This window comes from Rattus norvegicus, chromosome 7 (assembly GCF_036323735.1).
Source record: "Rattus norvegicus strain BN/NHsdMcwi chromosome 7, GRCr8, whole genome shotgun sequence".
NCBI classification, from domain to species: domain Eukaryota; kingdom Metazoa; phylum Chordata; class Mammalia; order Rodentia; family Muridae; genus Rattus; species Rattus norvegicus.
In genome coordinates, this window is record NC_086025.1 from 55,371,741 (window position 1) to 55,390,806 (window position 19,066).

The following is a 19,066-nucleotide window of genomic DNA, read 5'->3' on the forward strand; positions in this document are numbered from 1 at the left end:
TTCAAAGTACTTTCACGTTCCACAGTCGAGGTCAAAGACTATTATTTGATACTGAAGATAAAGGTATGGGCAATAGCCTAGTTACCAAATGTCAAAGGGACACACCGGTAGGTGAGATGCGCCCCTCCCCCCACCCCCCATGGCTCACTTGACAAACGGTTAGCAATTTTTGTGGCAAATACTCTAGGGCATGCTATTTAAAACAGACCTTATTTAAAGCTCCTCAGTGTGAGGTGGGTCATTGTTCACTTCCCAGTGTTCCGATACAGCATTCTGTACAAAATTTATGACTTTAAAAGTTGAAAATTAAATTCGCCTCGGCAAGTAACAGAGTCGACGGTTACTCCTTCTTATTACAAATCTCTTAAAGCATTTATGGAGGTGAAGGAAATATGTCTTTATGGAGCTTGGCTTGTGTGCTGGGAGTGTTCCTTTGAGGCTACACCCCGAAGTTGTGTTGCATAGCCACTCTCGACCTGACAGGCCCAGCCAGTTACTAAATCTTAGCTATCTAGTTCTGTCATCTGTAAAATGGGACTGGTGCCAGGACTTCGCTCCCTTCTGAGGACTAGTCAGATAATGGAGTAAGGTACTTATTGTGCTTCGTGATTCGGAACCAGCATTTTATAAATGTCATCTCTTATTCTTACGGCTCTTTTCACATACCTTAGCCTCTCCCCCTTTAAAATGGCTTATTTATCTTTATTTTTATGTGAATTGGTGTTTTTCCTGCACGTATATGCCTGTGAGGGTGTCAGATCTCCTGGAGTTGGAGTTTCAGACAGTTGCGAGCTGCCATGTGGGTGCTGATTCTCAAGAGAAACAGCCATTGCCCTTGACCACTGAGCCATCTTTCCAGGCTCCCCCTCCCCCCTTTGAGACAGGATCTCATTAAGTAGATCTGGTTGTCCTGGAACTCACTTTGTAGACCAGGCTGGCCTTTTGAACTCACAGAAATCTGCCTGCTTCTGCCTCCTGAGTACTGGGATTAAAAATTTAGACCACTATGCCCGCCTCCTAGGCACATTTTATTTTATTTTACCCTTTGAGCCACCCTCTGTTTAACTGGCGAGTAAACCCATGGATCAGTTGCTTTTCTGTGAGCAAACCCCTGACGAGAAGCAGCCTGAGGAGGGAGCGGTCCGTTGGTTCATAATTAAAGAAGGGATCCAGTTTGTGGTGGGGCAGCAGGAGCGAGGCAGCAGTGCCCTGCGGTTGGGGAGCAGCGAAGTGGAACCGGTACCCTGCTCCCTTTCTCCTCCTTCTTCAGTCCAGAACCCTGGTCCGTGGAATAGTACCGTCCACACTCAGAGTAGGTCTTTCCTCCTCAATTAAACCTCTCTGCAAACCCTCCTAGTTATGCTGGGGGATGTGTTTCCATGGTGATTCTGAATCTCCTTGAGGGTGTGATGACGATTAACCTTCTTTGGGGTGGGAAGGCGGCTCAGCTGGTGAGTGCCTTATTCTTGGCAACGAGGATAGGGACCCGAGTCCCATCTCCCACACTCACATAAAAAGCCAGGTGCGATGGTGCACACCGACCCATTAATGGCGAAGTTTGCTAACTGAGTCCTAGTCTCCGAGCTCCCAGAAGCCACTGCAATGTGACACCATCTGCTTGGATCCAAAGCCCACACACCACACTATACTGACGCCTCTGCGCGTACATGATAAATCATTCCAGGATATTTCTATAAGGTCCCTGACTTTCTGAATAAATCAGAAAACTTCAATTTATCAGGGATTAAAATAGCCAATTAATTTTAGTCACAGAAATATCGGTAACTATATTTTTATTTGATGAGAAAGAGATTATTAACAAAATCAATTGATTAGGAAGCTTAAGAGAAGGAGGAAGAGAGAGAAAATGAAGAGGAACCTGAAGATGAAACACACACATACACACACACACATACACACACATACACACATATACACACACATATATATATACACACACACATATATACACACATATACACACATATATATGTACACACACATACATACATATACACACATATATATACACACACAAACACATATATAGACACACACATACACACATACACATATATACACACATATACACACACATATATGTACACACACATACACACATATACACATATATACACACACATATATACACACATACACATATACACACACATACACACAAACACATATACACACACAAACACATATATACACACATACACACACAAACACATATATACACACATACACACACAAACACATATATACACACACACATATATACACACATACACACCCACACACACACTCTCACATGCACATGCACATACACACCCTTATACATGCACACATACATGTACCCTCATACATATGTACATTTTCACACAATATCTCTGTGATGGTTTGTATATGCTTGGCCCAGGGAGTGGCACTATTAGGAAGTGTGACATTGTTGGAGTAGGTGTGTCACTGTGGGCATTGGCTTAAGGCTCTCACTCTAGCTGCCTGGAAGCTAGTCTTCCACTAGCAGCCTTCAGATGAAAATAGAACTCTCAGCTCCTCCTGCACCATGTCTGCCTGGATGCTGCCATGCTCCTGCCTTGATGATAATGGACTGAACCTCTGAGCCGGTAAGCCAGCCCCAATTAAATGTTGTCCTTATAAGAGTTGCCTTGGTCATGGTGTCTGTTCACAGCAGTAAAACCCTAATTAAGACAAGCCCCTTATACATACACCCTCATACATGTAACTTCATACACATACATACATACATACTCCTACAATACTCATATGCACACACATATATGTACACCTTCACACACACACACACACACGCACACACGCACATTCACACATATATACCCATACACACAGACGTACCCTCATGTACATGCCCTCATACAGAACACACACACACTCCTATGCACACACACACACACACGCACACACACACATTCACACATATATACCCATACACACAGATGTACCCTCATGCACATGCCCTCATACAGAACACACACACACTCCTATGCACACACACACACACACACACACTCACATACCCTCTCACACACGCATAATTAAGAATAATAAAAACAAATATACATTTAAAGTTGGAGAACACAAACTATGAATAGGGCCCAGCTATTTGAATTCCAGCTCCATTGAGCGGGAACCCTCAGCTCAGCTTCTCTTTGTGCAATACTAGGATGTCAGTATCTACTTTAGCGATGCTTCTCTTGTTCGGAAGATGAAACCGTACCATGATTGCACAACACTTAGGGTAAGTATGGAGTCTGGGGCAAGCAAGGCTAGCATAACTAGTTGGTGTGCTATTTTCTGAGGTTGTGTAAGTTTCCAAAGGTCTTACTAAAAGTGCTGGAGGCCCCTCGACATGCGCATCATTCTAACATCCTGAGGTCTGGAGCCGGAGGACGGACTACACAGCTTTCTGGCTCAATAACTTCATCTTCTGTTCGAGGAGACTGAGACAGAAAGAGGCTGAGGGGATGGGCCAGCTAATTACGGTAAGAAGTTTGGATTAGAACTCAGCCTGCTAACGGTTCCCCTGATTCTTAAAAAGTTGCATGGCTTCAACAACAAGGAACAGAGTGTGAATATCTGTGGGTGGTGTTCAGGGTTCTGGTCAAATGGTGTTTATTATAGAGTCAGCCATATATCTGAGTGCCTCTGTGCTCTCTGTGCTGCATAGTGAGGAGGTGTGCGCTACTGTAAACGGTTCGGAGGTACAAGTGATTATTTTTTAGGACAAACCCAAGAAAGGGAACAAAAGAACGGAGGAGAGCAGAAAATGTCTCTGGAGACCTGTTTGAAGGCTCTTGAAGCTGCCATGTAGTATACGTGTGCATGTGTGAGTCTGTGTGTGTGTGTGTGTGTGTGTGTGCACGCGCATGTGCACATAGTGGGGAGCTGTGTTTTTCTGCAAAAATTAAAAGGCTGAGAAGTGGTTCTCATGGGGAAAAGTAGTTACTACTCACCTCCTCCCCTTCAGAAGGACGACTCAGGTAGTGTTCTCTTTCTGCATCAGATTCTTGCCTGGACCAAGCAGTTTCAGCAGCTAGAATCCAGTTCTCAGCAGATGATGCCAGAGGCAACGCCCAGAACTGCACGAGAGCTTCATATTTAGCAGAACTGACCTCTCTTTTCCACTGTCACTGTGTTCTGATTTCTAATACTTCCTGGTTGTGTCCTGGTACAGGGAGGGCAGAGAACAGCTGGTCCACAGTCTCCCTCCTCACTCTAGGCAAGGGCAGAGATGGACTACAGAATTGCTCCTTTTGTCTTTGGAGAAAATCTTAGGTTTCTGGCTCTTCTGTTTTTTTTTTTTATTTGTTTGTTTTGTTTTGTTTTGTTTTTCTCTAGCAGGAGAAACTAAAAGCTCTATCTATCTATCTATCTATCTATCTATCTATCTATCTATCTATCTATCTATCTATCCATCTATCCATCCACCCACCCACCCACCCACCCACCCACCCACCCACCTACCTACCTACCTACCTACCTACCTACCTACCTACCTACCTACCTACCTACCTACCTACTTACTGAGGCTTCTTCAGGAGCTGTTCAAATGTGTGCTGGAAGGAGATGCTGGCCCAGGGGTATTTTTCCGTAACCCACAGTTCTTACTGGATCCCAGCAGTAGAAAACCTTTCATTTATAAATTGGTATAGCTCAGTTTAGTCAGATTGCGTTTCTAATACTGAAGCTGAAGGAAAGGGACTTCTGATGAAGAAGGGTAGAGAGGAAGGAACAAGAAGTATAAAGAGGTGCGCTATGGGTGGTGGGGATTCTGGAGGTCACTGCTGCAGAACTTGGGTCTACCAGATAGGAGGAGAGAGAAAATGTACTACAAAGAGATGAGGTTAAAACACAAGAGAAGGTAAGTTGTTTATCCTCCCTGCCCAACATCCTGTCCTCCTTCCCTTTCCTCTCCCCCTCCCCTCCTCGCCCCTTCCCGGTCTCTCTTGAGATGACCTGGTCTAATGTGTTCCAGGCTGGCCTCGAATTCACTTTGTGGCTGACAATGACTTTGAACTTCTGATCCTTTTACCTGTCCCCCAAGAGTTTGGATTAGAGACACGTGCTGAGTTCATGTGGTGCTGAGAATTGAACCTACAGCTTTGAGCGCAGTAGGCAAGCATTCTATCAAATGAGCTCCTTCCTCAGTCCTAACAGGAGGTAAGACTTTACCGAGAAACTGCAGGGGTGCCCTAACTTTCTTGGATCTTGACCCCTCCATCCCTTCTTTGTTTCTCTCTCTCTCTTGTATCTCAATAAAAGCTGGCATTTAAATGTGTTCGAGTCTTAGGCGTGCCTCTTTCCTGGAAGGGAGACTACAGCCCCATCCTGTGTGGATGATCTTTACAGATCTTTGCAGGCCAGGCCTGATGACCTCGGGTCAGAGGGTACACTTTGTAAAGAGTGCAAGGACACTGCTTGTGCCTGGATCCTTTGAGTTGGTGCCCGGCCACCAGTGACACTTAACTCTGTGCGTTGATGCATGGGCCTAATTGGCACTTCTATTCACCAATAGATCTGCCTTCTTTATCCAGGTCGCTTGTTAGTGTGTATACCTAAGTGGGAGGTGGGGAATGATTCGTTGGAGTTTGTTCTGGACTGCACCCTACTCTGCACTACCGCAGTGGCGAGCTTAGCTTCCCCTCTGCTCTTACTCTCTTACTCTCCCAGCTATCCAGAGTTGTTGTCACTCAGGTGGCCATCTTTTTTTTTTTTTTTTTTTTTTTTTTGGTTCTTTTTTTGGTTCTTTTTTTCGGAGCTGGGGACCGAACCCAGGGCCTTGCACTTCCTAGGTAAGCGCTCTACCACTGAGCTAAATCCCCAACCCCAAGATAGCTAGCTTTGAGTTTCTGTGGTGGGCATGGAAACGAGGGCACGTCCCATGACGTTCTTACAGGCAGCTGCTGAGTTCTGACTGGCTTCTCGGACACAGAGCTTGGAATAGAGCGAGCTGGAGATCTCACCCCTAACATTCTGTTAAACGGACTCTGTGGGAAGTTTATTTCTTCATTACCCATTGCTGAACCTTTGGCTTACTTTTTAAAAATTGCTTTATTTTTATTTATGTGTCTGTCTGTCTGCGTGCATTTCTGCCACACGTGGAAGGGTGCCCATGGAGGCCACGGGAGGGCACCAGATCTCCCAAAGCTGGAGTTAGGAGCCTCCTGATGGGGGTGGGTGCTGGGAACGGAAGTTGCATCTCTGGAAGAACGGCAAGCGCTCTTAACTGCTAAGCCGCTTCTTTAGCATCTCTAGCTCCTTCCTGAATCTTTTCTAGTGGACCTAATAAGGGCACAGAAGTACCTGCCTTTCTCTTCTCTTATTACAAGAATTCAGTCTGGTGGCAAGGATCGAAGAAAGGCAGGGTGACTGTTAGGTGATAATTTGCATTGCCAGTAGGCAAGGCCATGAACATTAAGGAATGGTACTAGGTCTGTGACTATGACCCCACGGCCATGCAAATGCTGACTTAGGTTCCATTTTTAAGAGTCATCCTGTGCCTAAGGAAATATATTGGTTCCCAGCTCTCATTACTTCCTTCTTCTCATCCCCTTTCTTCCTGGTATTGGTGAGGCTTGAATCTAAGGCTCACATGTATGTGCTAAGGGCATCCTGTACCCTTGAGCTACACCCCAGGCCTCTTACCTTCTCAATGCTATAGCAGGAAAGAAGATTCTGAGCCATAGCATTTTTAAGGCAGGCTCTGCACCCAGCATGCATAAAACCACACTGGAGTGATGCTGATGCTGAAATCCAGAACCAATGCCCAAGTACTAGCGACCGCATTATAGTAATGGTGTCATCATCCGCATGACTTCCGATATTATTAGATGTCAGTCGATGTTGATGCTGCTATTTCTGATGCTCCCATTTATTAAGTCTATACCAGGCACAGGGCCAAGAACTTCGAAGGACATATCATGTCTAGTTCCTATAAGGATTCTTTGATGACAAAAGGCAAAGAACTTAGTGCATATAGTCCTTTCCTTAAACTCTTCTAACAAGGAAATTTGGGGTCTGGAGAGATGACTCGGTGGTTAAGAACACTGGCTGCTCTTCCAGAGGATCCAGGATCAAGTCCCAGCAACCACATGGTGGCTCACAACTGTCTGTAACTCCAGTTCCAAGAGATCTGATGCCCTCACACAGGCACGCATTCAGGCAAACACTAATGATCATAAAAATAAAGATATATGAATCATGAAGAAGGAGAGAATCGATGCAGGTGCAATTCCCACGCATGAAGATCAGAGAGGCTGATCTCTGCAAGTCGGACTTGCCAACTTCACACAACTAAATCTGGACAGAGCAAAGGCTTAGAGCAGTCCCCATCCCCCACCAACTGTGGCGTAATATGCTCTCAGAGTTGCGTTGTAAACCTTCTGTATGATTTCTATATCCTTTGCCGAAAATCCTGATGGCCAACCGTCTCAATACAAAGTATCCTTTCGTTTTGTTTTGCTTATGTTAGGATCTCACATAGCCGAGGCTGGACCCTTCTGCCTCTCCCTTCCAAGGGCCAGGCATTTATCACCATGCCCAGACTCAGGACACATCTTTCTATGGACGGAAGGATAATCTTAACCTTGAATTTAAGAGTGTATTTTAAAACTCAGGGTGAACTTCCTTTATCTCACTGATCTGACTGAAGATAGGCTTCATAAATGGCTCCCAGGCTGCTTTAGGGCCTATTGTTAACAATGACTATCAGGCTGTCTTTTAACATCTTTGAAAACAATTCAAAACATATTCTTGTGAGAAATTCATCTTATTTGTGCTTTGCCTCTTTAATAGTAGACAATGACAGCAGACCTATTTCCTTAAATCGCTCTTGTCATGCGCCGCTTTATTGTACAGATGTCTTCCACCAAATTGGATTTGGGGAAGAACTTAGAGCTTAATGTTTATGGGGAGTTTTCAGAGGGATTTGGCTTTTATTATTATTATTTTTTTAAGTCTCATATCGGATTTTAGCATTCAGAGAGATGTCCTATATGGGGCCTTTGAGACTGAAACCTTTTACCTCCAGATTGGTTAAAATGTAATATGTACAGGGTCAATGTACGGCCGTTTTCCTAGCTCTCCTTTCTCTACTAAGATATTCATGGTGAGCATTTCTTACTCTGTTCTTCTGCTCTGCTCTTCTATGCATTCTGAGACAGGCTCTCACATCGTAGATCAGGCTAGCCCCAAACTCATGGCAATTCTTCTGCCTCGGCTTCTCGAGAACTCGAGTTACAGGCATGAGCCAGCACAGTCACTTTCAGATTTTCTTTAGCAGGGACTTCTGCTTGCAGCTGAGATCTCGTGCTGAGTCTCTTGTTCAGGTCACGAGCGCAGGCCTTTCCTGTTGACGACGACGACGGCTGGACTCGGACATTCGTTATATGTTAGCTTCTGCCAGATCTCCACACTCTGAAAGATGCTCCAGTCCTGCTCGGCATCTAATCATGTCCCAGACAGAATTTCTACGAGGTCCTTAATGGAGTGCAGGAAATGTGGGAACTCTTTGATCATTTAAGCAGGGGTCTTGACTTGGGAGTCAGTCGATCTGTTAAGAGGTCCAGAAGACCAAGGAGGGAAACGATTATCACATTTATTTATTTTCATAACCCCTGCTTGAAATTTAGTATTTCCCGTCATTAAAAATGGTGACTCCGAACCACAGTAGAATTAAGTTTTCCTCTGATCCTATCTTCAGGAGGAACCACACGCATTTTTCTTTTGTATGACAGGCATTATGCGCCTCAAAATATCATTTATCTCCAATTCTACTTTAAAATCATGGTAATTATTAGACTTGCCATGATATCTTGAAATTGAATGTCTTTATTAAAAAAAAGCACATAGTGTAATATATTCCAAAGATATTTCGAAAGCTGTATTTTAATATAATTGGGTTGCAATCTCAAGTGTCTTATTTTTTTTTAGATGAAAACATTTATTTTTCCAGATAGGGGACCAGCAGACTGCCAAAGGGGCGCGTGGCACAGAACGAGTTATGAACCTCCCATGAGCTGATAGATAGATATGTGCGCTGAGAAAATGCTGGACAATACAGTGGGCTATCCAGAGCATCCTGGGAGAGGCTTCAGCACAGATGTTTCATCTTCAATCGAGCTGCTCCGGACACCAAGAACACCAAGAAACGCGGTCAGTTTATAGCCAGGGATCTGAGCAGATCCAGGGGCCACAAAGGATGGGCCTTCTCTCCGTGTTGTGTCAGATGTTGAGCCTCGGTGGGCCCAGGTGGGTTGTCATGCTTCTTGCGGGCCGCAGGCAAGAAACGCCCCATGTGACTTTTGCACAAGGCTAAAAACTTCTGTACTCAGTTTGAGAGGGCATGTGTCATAAGCGACACACAGACTAAAGTCAAGCTTTAGCCTTCAAAATTTAATGTGGATCCGACAGGGGGGTCAGAAGTTGACTGTGACGAAGGACTATTGTCTTGAGATCATCGTTCTATGTTGCGTATTATTAGAAAAGGGCACGTCAGCTCCGGTGCGTCAGCGCTCCACGCCGGGCCCTTGGTACTCTCGGACCTGGCCGTTGCTCCCTGGCGTTAGTTCCGGCACCGTTTGGCCATATAGAACTAACCTATCTCAGTGGCGGTTGGCTTCAGTGAGGCATCACGCCGTGTTAGCTTAGCTCTCTTCTGGCCCCAGCGGTCTCTCCGCTCCCATTGCTAGTCACCCGGGCCAGCCCGGGCCAGCCCTGGCCAGTCGGGAACTCTGGTCCCAGCTACCGGGTAATCTCAAGACTCAACAAACTGTAACCCAACAACCAGATTTATGTGTTAAATACTCAATGTACAATACATCTACGCAATAAACTTAAAGCCACTTGATAAGGATAAGATAAATTTGTCTACAGAAATCGATCCCAGCTACCTTGGCAATTCAGGACCACTGGGATCTGGGTGGTTGTTCTCAGTCTCCATTTTGATTCTTCATCCTTCTCCTTCTCTCCCTGCCTACAAAAACTTTGTTCCCCACCTTATTCTTTTACTGGCCAATCGTGGCCTTGATCTAACTTGTGCCAGCCCTCACGTGCATGATGACGTCAACCTACAATTCTATTCTTTGATCATGCTAATATTTACTTTTAAAAGCACGACATTAAAATAGGTATAATTTGGGGACAGAAGGTACATCAGTTGGGTTAAAAATTGCCACTTATAATGGGAAACACCAAATAACAGTGCTTAAATAAAATAGATACTTCTCACAGGGGGGAAGATGTCTGGAGGCAACAATCCCAGGAGTAGCAATAGGAGTAGCATTATCTCCGTAATGTCCCTGAATCAAATCCACCCTTTTGGTTCGTTTATCACTCTTTCCTTAGGATGCGATGCTAAGTCTTAGGGCTGCCTCTTGCTTTACTATGGCCAACAGCTTTTGCCATGCCTTCTGCATTCCGAGAAGCATAAAGGAAGAAACGTAGAAGGTTCCAAGAAGTCTTTTTCCAGCTGAACTATTTACTTTCTAGCACCTTCTCAGTAGGTCCCATTTAACAACTCTAGCCTCTATATCCTTGTTGGGAATACAGCCCTACCTATCTTTAAGGGAGAATGTGAAATACAAGCTCATACTTGGATGCATTGCCAACGGAACTGAGGATCTATTCTTAAAGAAGAGGAAGGAATGGTGAGAGGTGACAGGATCCTGTGTACTTGGGGGTGGGGTGGGGTGGGGAGTGTTTCAACAAAGCGTTGAGTACACTTTGGAGGAGGTCTCAGGGAAGAGAGCTGCGGTAGCTACAGGTGTTTTAGGTCCCAGACTTGCCTCTGCCTTTTATCTACAACACAGTAAACAAACTATTTGTTTCTTTGAAGTTTAGCTCTTTCATTTTTAATGCGAATAGTTCTCTCCCTTTCTGTTCTTCAATTGTGAATGATAATGGTGGCAGTGCATGTGAAAGCACTTTTGAAACTTTAAAAGCTTTGAATAAATGCAAGGTCATTTTGCTTGCCCGGGATGCTAGGTGCTGTAATCAGAAAAGGGTCTGTTCTGTTGACCTTCCACTAAATTAGAGCACCTAAAACCTTAAGCCACAAACATGTGCCAGCTCCATCCTGGTTTATCAACTTTTGATAAAGAATTTTCTAAGCTTAGATGGAAGTTAAATGATGTCACCAGACCATTAAACGATGCCAGCTATATTCACTAAAATTGTGTTATAGAAAAGAAAGATATAGTAAATATAGAATCTGTTCTAGTTTCCTTTCCGTTGGTGTGACAAAACATCATGACAAAAAAAGCAACATAGGGAAGGAGAAGGTCCTGTCCCCGCCCACCATTTTTTCCAAGACACAGCCTATTGTTTCGGGGAAGTAAGAAAGGAACTCAGTAGCTAGTCACATTGCATCCACAATGGAGAGCAAATTCATCTTTGCTTGCTTGCTTTCGGCTAACTTTCTCCTCTTTTCAAATGTTCAGGATCCCCTGCTTAGGGAATGATGCCACCCATGGTGGGCTGGGTCTTCAATCAACAACAACAACAACAACAACAACAACAAAAAGTCTTCCACAAACATCCCCACAGGTAGATGTAGATAATTCCTCATTAAAACTCTCTCCCTGGGTGATTCTAGGTTGTGTCAAGTTGACAGTTTAACCAACACAGTATCATGTGGTATGGGCAGTGTCTTTAAGTAGAAGACTTGCTCATTATTGAGAGGACAGAATCAGCTGTAGACAGCAGAAACAAAAAAGGTTGTCCTGTAGAATTTACAATGGTTTATAGAACCCTTGGGGACAGAGAGCTGAAGAGTGCTCCCCCCTTCCCCCTGCAGTGTTCCCCAGGTGTGAGGTTAATACCATTTACTGGACAGGACCTAGAGTCAGCTGGGAGCTAAGCATCCAGGAGTACCTGTGAGGAATTATCTAGATTAGGTTAATTGAGGAAGAAGATGGATCTTAACTGTGGGAAGAGCCATCCTGAGGTCCTGGACTGAAAGAAAGGGAAAGTGAGTTATGTGCAAGTCTTCAATGCTCTCTGTTTTCTGACTGGCCATATGACCATGACCTGCTACCTCGGATTCCTGTTGCTATTTCTCTATCATGACCACCCTTGAACTGACAGCCCAAATAAGCCCTTTCTCCCTTCCCTTTCCTTTATTAGATTATCTCAGGACAGCAAGCGGTAAAGCAGTTAATGTACCAGGTTAACTCCCAAAGCGGTTACACAGTCAGGAAGTCACCTGTTCTGTCAGGACTGTTGCTTGGGGGCGGGGCTCCAGAATCAATGTACTGCAGCCTGATCCAATTCTATTTACACCAGAGAATCTTGACTTGTGGGTCAAACCCCTTTGAAAGGTGGGTCAAACAATTCCTTTCCAGGAGTCACCAGTGGCCATACTGCTTATCAGATATTTACATTACGCTTCATAACAGCAGCAGTACAATTACAGTTAGGATGTAGCGATTTAAATAATTGTATGGTTTGGGGCGGGTCACCATAACATGAGGAACTGTACTAAAGGGTCACAGCATTAGGAAGGCTGAGAACCACTGATGTACACCAACAGGCAGAGGCCTTTCTGTCCTGTATTTGCCACGTGATTGCATGTGAGAGCAAGAACCTCAGTTAATCCAGAGCCCTAGTTCCAAGAAAGTCTAAAAGAAATGTTGCTCTTTTGTCTTGGTCTTGGCTAGAAACGGAAGAGCTGCTGTGTATGGCAATGTACGCTACCTGCCGGGATTCTGAGAGTGTGCCCAAGGGCACAGAGTTAAAGTCGATGGGAGAGGATCTCGGGGATGAGATTATTCCAAAATGGCATAACTGCAGGGGAAAGAACACCCAAGTCAAATACGGGTTGACTGAAGAGAGCTGGGAAACAGGATACTCGTGCTTACATATTTGTAACACGCCATTCGTATGTTAGTCCATTCGATAACATGCCAAGTGAGGCCTGTGGCTATTTCAGTAGGAATATTATTTACTCCTCTATATAAATCTCTGTTTACTCCCATTGATTGGGGCCAGAATAACTTACTCACTTTAATGTGTTTACCCAGCGCGACGAAAACACAATAATTAAAGTTCGACACGAGCAGAGATGATCTAATGAAGGTTTATCGACTAGGAGAGTTCCCAGAATTCATCTTTCCACTCGAACAGCTTGGCAGACAAAGTCCAAAGCTTGAAGGAAAAGAAAAGAAGAGAAAGGAGCACGGGCTAGAGGCACAGAAGAGGAACCATAGTTGTTACGTATGGAAGGAAACACGGAGGACAGTGTAGAAGAGTTAAGACAAATGGGCTGTTGTCAGGCGGGTTTCTGAGAAGGGCAGTCTCCCGGACTGATAATTCAGAACTTCCTTCGGCAGTCAGACTCATGACCTCATCCTGATTGGTCCACTGCGGGAAGTAGATTAGGACGGTCAGTGGGTGGGAGAATGCCCCTGGCCCTTCTAAAGGCTGATAATCAGGGTGAGTGGACAAAGCGAGGGGCGGGAGGACCACAGGACCATAGGCCTGTGAGAAAGTGCTTTCTCAATCCTGCGGGTTGCCTGAAGTGAGGCTTACTGGGTAAAGTACTTGTTTAGCAAAAATTGAAGTCTCAATTCCATCTCTGTCATCACAAAAGAACAAAACCTGTTCTGGTTACTTCCTGGAGAGAGGGCCTCTCGGGCTTTGTTTGAAAAGTCATAGAAAGAATTGGAACATCCTAAGGATTTTTGTTTATAAAAGTTACATGTAAGTAGCTGTCAATATTTATCAAGAACTTAGATTAAAAATGTAAAAGAGGTGAAATTTAAACTATTCCTGTTGAGCAATAGTAATGAGTCTATTACATGTTAATATGGAGGTTAATTATAATTTGGGCACACACCAAAGAACTTCTGTGCCCTGTTACACGGACCTATCTTATACCTTGAGTGCCTTTTAGTTCTTTGTTTTTTGAGGCAGAGTCTTACATAGCCCAACTTGGCCTCCAATGGCCTATGTAGCCAAGGATTACATTAAACTTTTGAGCCTCTTGTCTTTTCTTTTCTTTTTTTTTAGAGATTTATTTACATTATTTATATGAATATATCGCACTGTAGCTATCTTCAGACACACCAGAAGATGTCATCTGATCCCATTACAGATGGCTGTGAGCCACTATGTGGGTGCTGGGAACTGAACTCAGGACTTCTAGAAGAGCAGTCAGTGCTCCTAACCACTGAGCCATCTCTCCAGCCCCGAACCTCCTGTCTTATCGCCCCAAGAGCTGAGGTTACAGGCAGACACCACCATCCTCAATTTGAAAGTTCTGATTATGGAGCCATAGTCACTGGTCCTAGGGAAAATAATAGTTCTTTAATATAGAAACAGCCCAAGGGGAGACACTTTTTATTATATAGTACATAGAAGAATCACAACTACCTGTCCTAATGAGATGCTCCCATGGGTAAGGGCACGGTGGTCAAGCTTGATGGCCTGAATTCTTGCTTTGGAACCCACACTGTGGAAGGGGAGACATGATTTCCTCAAGTTGTCTTATGACCTCCACAGGTGTTCTGTGGTGTTTGTAAGCAAGCACACACACACACACACACACACACACACACACACACACACACACACACACGCACACACCTGCTAATGTTACCATGGATGCTTTGGGAGCTGTGGTAAGGCTGTGGTAGGATGAAGTATGCAGTACAGGGTCATACTCATAGCGGTGGCGCACTCCTTTAATCCTCGCACTCAAGAGACAGAGGTAGGTGGATCCCTGAGTTCAAGGCCAGCCTGGAAAAAAATAGGGAGGAGGAGGGGGAGGGGGGAGGGGGAGGAAGAGGAGGAGGAGGGGAAGAGACCGGGCCTGTTTCCTCTTTCCTGTGGGCCTGCCCCGTAAAGGTTCCATCCTTTCCTGGCACCATCAGAAGCTGGAGACTAAGCCACCCCTGTCTTTAATATTTACATATAGAGGAAACCATCCCACATAAATGACCCAGCCATCAATACGAATAATCCACCAAAAGTTACATATGTACTGCTAGAGAAACAGTCCAAACTTAACCAAGGCGAACGCGACGTGTCCTTCAACGTGAAAACTGCAGAATGATTGTGTAGTCTGTCCGTGGGTGGGAGAATGCCCCTGGCCCTTCTAAAGACTCATAATCAGGGTGAGTGGACAAAGTAACGGACAAAGTGAGAAGGGAGGACCAAAGGACAAAGACCCTATGAAAAGCTCCTCCCACCCTTGGACCCCTAGGTCCTGTGCACAGCACTGCACTTACCCCAGGGAGCAAGCCACTCCGTGCTATGAACCTGTCTCTAGGATTATTTTCGTCCTAGCTTTTCCTACTTCTGCCTGAACTATAGATGTCATGAAGCTGATTCAAGGACATCATAAAGGATGGAAACGTTGGGAAAGCTTCTTGGAGCCTCACGAAATGCACTGAGTGTGTGTGTGCCCACAGACACCTGCTTTCTCCCATGACTTCAGAAACACAGCAGGCATTTCCCCAGTGTAAGGAGTTTTCGGCACCTCACAGCTCAAGGGTTAGAATTTACTTTAGCGATTAGATTTACCCACTGCAAACCCTCCTACTTGAACTGAAAGGCCTCTTGCGTGATGCACAGGAGAATGTATTTTGGCAAACACTGTTTCTGCCTTACCTCTGGGAGAGCCCTGCCACTGTGCATACAGAAATCTTTTGGTATCTCGGAGCAGAGGTTCTCAAGTGTCCTCATGCTGCGACCCTTTCATACAGTTCCTCATACTGTTGTGACCCCCAAACATAAAGTTATTTTTGTTGCTACTCCATAACTGTGGTTTTCTGCTGTCACAAATTGTAAGGTAAATATCTGATATGCAAGATATCTGATGTGTGACCACTGTGGTAGGGTTGCTCCACCCTGAAGGGGTCACGACCCACATGTTGGGAAACATTGTTTCAGGGCCTTCTTATTACAGTCTTTGCTTTGGCCCAGTTGTTTTTTCCTCTTCCCTTCTCATTCCTTCCTTTCTTTTTAAAGCCCGTGCTTGGTCCATTCTTTGTTTATATATAAGGTCACAAGTTTCATCTACACCTTTATTTATTTGAGAGGAGTTAATTAAAGTTAGTCCTTTCCCATAGAAAGTAATTCTCTAAGCTTTTCACAAGCAAGAATTCTTTCATTCTCAAAGATAATCAAATTTACTCTTTAATCTTTGTGGTTTAATAATTGAACTTTGTCTTAAGAAAATTTAAAGTTATGCTTCTTTTTTTTCTTTCCTCTCTCTCTCTCTCTCTCTCTCTCTCTCTCTCTCTCTCTCCCTCTCTCTCCCCCTCTCTTTTTCTCTCCCTCTCTCTGAGACATGGTTTCTCTATATTGCTCTGACTGTCCTAGAACTCGCTCTGTAGACCAGTCTGGCCTCAAAGGCATATGCTTAGCTAAATTACATTTAATTTAAGGAACTATACTTATTTATTTTTATGTGAATGCATAGGGGAGACCACATGTGCCACTGAGCATGTGTGGCGTTCAGACAATAATTGGAGTTGGCTTTCTTTCTCCTTAAGGTATTTTTGTGGTTATGATGATGATTATATGCAGAAAAATGTCTCGCCTTAGAACCTTCCTTAGGTCATAGCTCAATATCACTTTTGTAACTATACAAAAACATTTCGTTAACTTTAGTCCCTAAGTAGAGATGCTGATTCCCCAATGGATTTTGTGTACCATACTTAGGTACATTTGCAAAGCCGTTTGGAATAGCGATCATAGAATGTCCAGTAGTGTCACAGGACCAAAGCACAGAGATCTACAGTCCCTGGCATTTCTGTGTTAGTGTGCCACTCAGAACCTCAATAACTGTGTTGCTTTCCGAAGTATGTACAAACATTACTTCCTGATGCCAAAGAGACAAAGAACAGACAATTTTACAAGGACTCAGTCATCACAGAACATGCTTTAGCAGGAAGTGAAAGGAAACAAAAGCTTCAAATGAACCAGGGGTGGAGGCGGGAGAGAAAAGCATTTGCAAAATAACCCTTACAGCGAACTTTGGGAAGGGCCCTGTGACATTTCTTTTTGCTTCCATAATGGTTTGCTATTTGGTTGACCAGCTGGCCAACCATCCTCTAAAAGCTTCATATCCTGTGCTCCAATTACAGGACTATGAACTAATGCGTTTGCCGTGCTTCACGGCGACATCCTGGATCATTTAACTAACTGCTTTACACAGGTTACTCTCCTTTATCAGCGCCATAAAAATCGAGGCTCACATCTGCAGTCACTGCAAAGAGGGGCCTCAGAAACGGATGCTTCCTGGGCTCCCCCTTGGCTGTTGCCTAGCACTTCTAGGAACACTGAGAGGTTGAAGAAAAACGAACCAAGCATTTTGTAAACACACAAAGCAGTATGGAGATAGGTTGACTCTGCCCAGACGACAGCCACGATGGGAAATCATCCGGAATAGCTATACTTGGCAGTTTTCCATCTTGGAAATGGGCACCGTGGATAGTTTGTGCCAAACCATCCTTGTACTGTAATAATTAACGGTTTAAGAAGGATGATGGCTTAGGTCAGGACTTTTCTGTGTTCCCACTATGGTAACATCAGGCGAATGATGATCTGAATATTCATGACCTAAAGGAGCCCTGAGCACATCTGCTACTGCTATTGGTGTGGCTATAGCAGGCTGCTCTCCCTCCCTCCTCCCCCTGCTCCTTCCCCTCCCCATCTTTCCTCTCCTCCTCCCCTCTCCCTCTCCTCCTTTTTCTTCTTCTTTTATTTTTTAGATGTTCAAAGTTTCATTTCTATTTATGTGTATGTGTTATCTGTGTGTATATGTCACATGTGTTTGAGTCCCCAAAGAGACCAGAAGAGGACACTGGATCTTCTGGAGCTATAAGAGGTTATGAGTGTTCAGCATAGGTGCTGGGAATTGAACTTGTGTTCTCCTAGAGCAGCAAGCACCCTTAACCTTAGAGCCATCTCTCTAGCCTCAGCTCTTCTTTTGTTTGCAGGGCTTATCCTGTTGGGTTGGACGGTGACAACTCCTTACTTAATAAATTTTTTCCTGGAGATATTGATAGTATTACAAGAACTTAGACTTAAAAAGCCCCCTTCAGGGAGGGGGTATAGAGGGAAGAATTGTGGGAGGGGGTGACTGGCAGGGGGGCAGTGAGTGGGATATAGAGTAAGAGAAAGAAAGGAAGAAAAATGAAAGAAAATGTCAATGACTTTGAGGGAGAAAAAAAAAGAAAGAAAGAAAAGAAAAAAGCCACCTTTAAAGGAAGATTTGGATGGGCAAAAATGAAACCCCAAACAGAAATAAATCTACCTTTTGGCTACTGAATGACGTCATGATTTGGGTGGGGAGCAGTCATTCGCAAATGACATAACATTTGGGTTTTAGATGTACCACACACTTTAGATGTTCGGCACTGGGGATGGGTGGGTTGGGGACCGGGGTGGGGCTGTAAAAAGAAGGACTTTGATAAATTAGTGTGTGTATAGTTTTGGTAACCCCATTCAGGTGTTCTGTTTGTTTTGCTGTTTGAGACAGGGTTTCTCTGTGTAGCCCTGAGTGTCCTGGAACTCACTCTAGAGACCAGGTTGGCCTAGAGATCTGCATGGCCTCTGCCTCTGATGTACTGGGATTAATAGCATGTTCCACCATTGTCAGGCACATGTTCCATTTTAACAAGATGGGAGCTAAAACTACAATAAAAAGCAGAAAAATTTTAAATGGTGTTCTTTTTGATTTCCAGAAGGCCTTGAGAATAAATATAAAGTTGTGAGGACTTCAGTGATTTTTCCTAGGAATATTGTGTTTTCAGGAAGGAAGAAAGATTTAAGGAATCTCACTTGGCAACCAGGCAGGAGGATGCCAATGGATAAACACAATAAGGAGGTAGGAGGTCATGAGGAGAAGGAGGAAACAAAGATTGAGCAGGTGAGAAAGTGTTGAAACGAAGTCTGGACATCAGCTGCTGTTGTGTTAAATAAGAAAGGGTGCACCAACCCACACGACACCGGGCACTGGCAGTCCACAAGGTACCGCGGGGTGTTCTCATCTCTGCAGACTCTCTGACCCTTT

At 44.4% G+C, this 19,066-nt stretch overlaps 2 long non-coding RNA genes across 2 annotated transcripts; both read left to right on the forward strand.

Moving 5' to 3' along the window:
- Positions 1 to 2,523: 2,523 nt before the first annotated feature.
- Positions 2,524 to 9,454, forward strand: LOC120093607 (uncharacterized). Its single transcript, XR_005486976.2, has 2 exons — positions 2,524 to 5,205; positions 8,999 to 9,454. It is a non-coding gene; the product is annotated as an uncharacterized LOC120093607 (long non-coding RNA).
- A 1,332-nt stretch (positions 9,455 to 10,786) lies between these two features.
- On the forward strand, positions 10,787 to 14,027 carry LOC134479876 (uncharacterized). The gene is made up of 2 exons (XR_010053715.1): positions 10,787 to 11,589; positions 13,065 to 14,027. It is a non-coding gene; the product is annotated as an uncharacterized LOC134479876 (long non-coding RNA).
- The last annotated feature ends 5,039 nt before the right edge of the window (positions 14,028 to 19,066 follow it).